The sequence below is a fragment of the Mya arenaria genome, chromosome 8, assembly GCF_026914265.1.
Source record: "Mya arenaria isolate MELC-2E11 chromosome 8, ASM2691426v1".
In the NCBI taxonomy this organism is placed as follows: Eukaryota; Metazoa; Mollusca; class Bivalvia; order Myida; family Myidae; genus Mya; species Mya arenaria.
Genome location: NC_069129.1, coordinates 56,521,427 through 56,525,744, shown reverse-complemented (window position 1 = coordinate 56,525,744; position 4,318 = coordinate 56,521,427). Strand labels below are relative to the sequence as shown.

Here is a 4,318-nt window from a genome sequence, read left to right as displayed (position 1 = left end):
GGACAAAATAAACAATAGTAACTCAGAAGGTGAAGTTGATATTTACCCTGCCTACTCATTACTAAAGACTGACTGGTTTTCCAATGGCCCTTTGTCAGCTAACAGCTATGAGTTTTACTTAAATATTTCAAGAACTATGTCTCGAACATTGCTGTGTGTAAGAAAAAGGTAATATTTTACGTGAATCAGCGTATAATTTCGGTGTGTTGGAACTGTTATTTACGCCTTGAGAAGAGCCCATTGTACAGAAAACCCTATAGCGTTATTCAGCTGACGAGAACTACAAAACAAAACAGACTGTTACGGGGCTTCAACATTTCTACCCCAGTAATGCTGACTTTTAGTTTAGCAAATGATTTAAATCGTGAAGACACTTATGGAGCTAAAGGAAACTGGAACTACAACGTGTACGACACAAAATGCCAATTATGTCTATCAGGAACAATGACTTGACACACACACAACTTCATACTGGCATATTAGAGTCCCCAATGAGGCTGGCGTTTGCGCTGACAGACGACGCGCTTATCAAGTCGTTAGACAACAACTGGACACTTTCTTTGTCAATGATGTTTTAAACTTGCAATAAAAAGAAAAACGTATAACACGTTCAATGTTTTGTGTTGTATTTTTCAGTTTAATGTGTTAGGGAATAATAGCATACGCTGATATGCAAAACCACTATATCCATGGCAATAGTTATTGGGGTCGTATTATCAAAGATCGTATGAAAAATCGAAATGCGAGTGCTTACGACAGGTTTACGATTTTAGCTACGTGCGTCTTATCAAAAGTGTCGCAAGTATATCAGTATATCGTAACTTTGCCATCATCGTACGCATGTGCAGTTAAAGCGAGCTCTTCAAAAGGAGGTGTTTTATTTTATGTGTGTTGTCTGCTTGAAAACTGTCATTTGACGTAAAGGTAAAGACTGACATTATCTAGAAAGGATAAGAAAAGAGGGCCAAATTGGACCCTGGAAGAAAAGGATGTAATCTTTGAGTATGCCGGGCTAGTTCAAACCACTAAAATGAACTGGGGAGAAATTGCTGACAGGTTTTTCGATTGTTTACTTTCTTGTTAAGCTGTTTATTTACACCTGCATAGTTATGGATGTGTTTAGATTTGTACTGAACAACTTACTTCATTTGTAATAAATGTGTACGTGTACTGGTATGTCTAAATCGATCTGTTGATTGAAATGCTTTCATTGAATGATGTTATTGATTTTTTAGAAAATGTTTTGTTGTTGAAATAAAATAAAAACACACATGGGCAATAAACCGTGGGCTTAATTATCTTCTATATTTACATATTTATTTCGCACTCGCACAGTTTTCATGACAGATATGTACGCTTTCAATTTTTGAATTGCGTTCATATATTGCAGGGTGAACAGGATTGGATGGTATGGCCGAGTAGCGATGAAGTAAAAAAAAAGAAATGGACAGATATGAGGGTATTAAATAAAAAAAACAGGTGATATGTGGTATTGAATTCTATTTTTTTAATAGTTCATCATGTACTGTACAGATATTAGCTTGTTACATTTTGGATGAAAACTATCACGGTATTTTTGTTACATTGGACTAACTGTGTTTCTTATTTACCGGAAATTGGACGGAAGTTCAACAATCTCCAAAGATAAACAAAAAATACTTTTTTTCACAAAAGTAATTCTCAAAAGTAACAATGAAGTGAAAAGAAATCATCTATTAACAAGTCAACTCGTACAATTGTGAATAAATGCATTCTTGATATCTTAAAATTTTCAGATAATGTACCATCGAATTAATTTTGCTCTGTAGCATATCCTCATAAGTTACTTCATATTTATTTGTTATGATATATTATGTGTTTTGTTTACTTCGCCATAATTTATATCCTTTACATAGTGAAACATATATTCCTTTACAAGATCCATCCTATGTGCTATTACCTTATGTCTTATAGTTTGATTTGTTTAAATGTTCTTATATGTCACAAGAAACTATGTAGTTTACGTGAATACAAATCTGTTCTGTTCTGTTCTTCATACAATCACATAAATGATCAATTGTACAAATACAGAGCAATGTTAAAAGGAAGTCCAAGCTGGAAAAAAAAACAGATATGAGGCAGACTGGGAAAAGCTTTAAGACTATCAACCTTGATGCGTGGGAAGAAATGGTTATTATGCTCATCAGCCACATACAAACATAACCTGTTAACAATTGAATCGATCCGATGCAATAGTGCTTGCTCTTAAAATATATAGATCCATTTCAAATTTATTGAAAGTGTATTGCTAAAGCGAATTAATGCTTACCCTATGTTTTCTAATGATTTGTACAGATTTATCAGCGATATCAATAATCTATTTTTTTTTGTTTAAAAAACTGAGAAATTACTGTTTGCTATTTTCTTTGCTTCAATATGTATCCCACTCTCACTACCATATCTAACAGAGTTGAGAATCATCTCAATGATGTATTTTCTTGTATGATACTACGTTCGCAGCCAATTAAAGCTGCACTCTCACAGATATACCAACCTTTTTATTGTTTGTTTTGGAAATTGCAAATTTGGGGTAACCTCAATGATTGAACGGATAAAGGAAGTGCTTAGTAGAACAGTTACCATTGTACTAAAGCATTACATTCATATCAGAAACTGCTGTTGTTGAGTTAAGTATAAAATATAATTCTTTAAACCTTGAATTCTATATTTGATTTATGACATTGTTTTAGTGTAATTCAGCCATATTTGAGCGTAAATGGAATGCTGTTATATTTAACTTAATTTAATGTAGGAATCTAATTAGTTCTACGTTTAAAGTGACACTCAAAATTAATAAATTCATCAGAACCATAGTAATTGACATTTATTCATTCATTTTAGATTATTTAAACAATTGTATTAATTGTGGAGTAAGAGTGCATCTATAATAATGATTTTATTGCAATAAATTAAAAAAAAATAATGTATAATTAACAAAAAATTATTATTCATATTATGTTAAAACAATTGATGTTTTATACCAATACCCATTTTTCTTAAAGCATGAGTAACGCTTTTAGACATAAAAGATTAATTTTGGACCCTAATGATGACTGCTATCTCATCATATTCAATCTGTGAGAGTGAAGCTTTAAAGTACTGTATTTATTTATTTTTTGTAGATCTACTTTGTTTTCACTAGCCGCGTCAATGTTTGTTTCCCAGCATTTAGTTCTTACAAAGTTTCCACTCGCCAAGCCAAGGTAAAACTTACCGTTTTTTGTGGGGTTTTTTCTTTGTTTAAAACCCCTCCAAAGGTTAATTTTGTAAATGGTGTCATGAACAAAATTTATGCGAAAAACTACAGAAACAAGCTCAGTAGCAAAAAGTTTAAACATAAGCCCTGGCACTGGGTAAACGCGAAAGACATAGAACATAAAAAACAAAATATTAGGGATGCAAACAAATGGCAAAACTAATATTCGAATATTCGATTAACAAAATACATCTTTTAGAAGTTGTAGCAAACTATTATTATTATTATTCGCTAAAGAAATAGCCGGGGAATTTGAACCTTCTTTGTCGTAGCTAGTACGCGCAGCGGACCACGATTTTCCACAAATGGACCTCTAAAATTCCCAACTTTAGAAAAAAGGCAAACGATTATGAACAAACTAACAAAATCAAATTATTTCAATTTCACTGCGTTCATTTATGTAAACATGTGAAATTTGATGGATTGGTGGTCAAATGGCGTTATGCCCCAGCGAAGGTCTTTCCGTAGGTCGAGAAGCCTCGTTCTGGAATTGACCTGTGCTAAATATAACTATGAAAAAGCCATTCGTTTGCGATTTAAGCAATGTTGCACAAAAGACAACACATTGGTGTGAAGGCCGATCCCTTAAATTCTTAATAAGCAAAGGGATATCAATTTAGCAAAAATGATTGAATTTTTTGATGTCACTTGTCTCTTTGCCAAATATTGGAAAAAAATCCAATGGGCTTTCTATAGTACCCGACGGATTTGTCCCTAGATGTCAGATGACTTGTGTTTTAGTGTATTGTCATCACATTCACACCTCTGGCATTAGGGGACGCCAATCGTTGTGAAAACAAGACAAACGAAGTGTATATACAACAACAGAGTTGTGGTCAAAATTAGTATTATTCTATTTATTCAACAACAAAAATCGAATATTCGAAGACCTATTTTGACATTCGAATACCAAACATATGATCGAATATTCGTTTGCATCCCAAACAAGAAACATGGAAGTACAGCACAAAACTCCATAAACAGCACAGTGCAAATTTCTTTAAGCTCAGTGAGCACTGTTTG

At 33.1% G+C, this 4,318-nt stretch overlaps 1 long non-coding RNA gene across 1 annotated transcript; it reads left to right on the top strand.

The window, feature by feature from the left end:
• Positions 1-936: 936 nt before the first annotated feature.
• LOC128242826 (uncharacterized) lies at positions 937-3,240 on the top strand. Its single transcript, XR_008262722.1, has 3 exons — positions 937-1,056; positions 1,391-1,479; positions 3,162-3,240. It is a non-coding gene; the product is annotated as an uncharacterized LOC128242826 (long non-coding RNA).
• Positions 3,241-4,318: the final 1,078 nt, after the last annotated feature.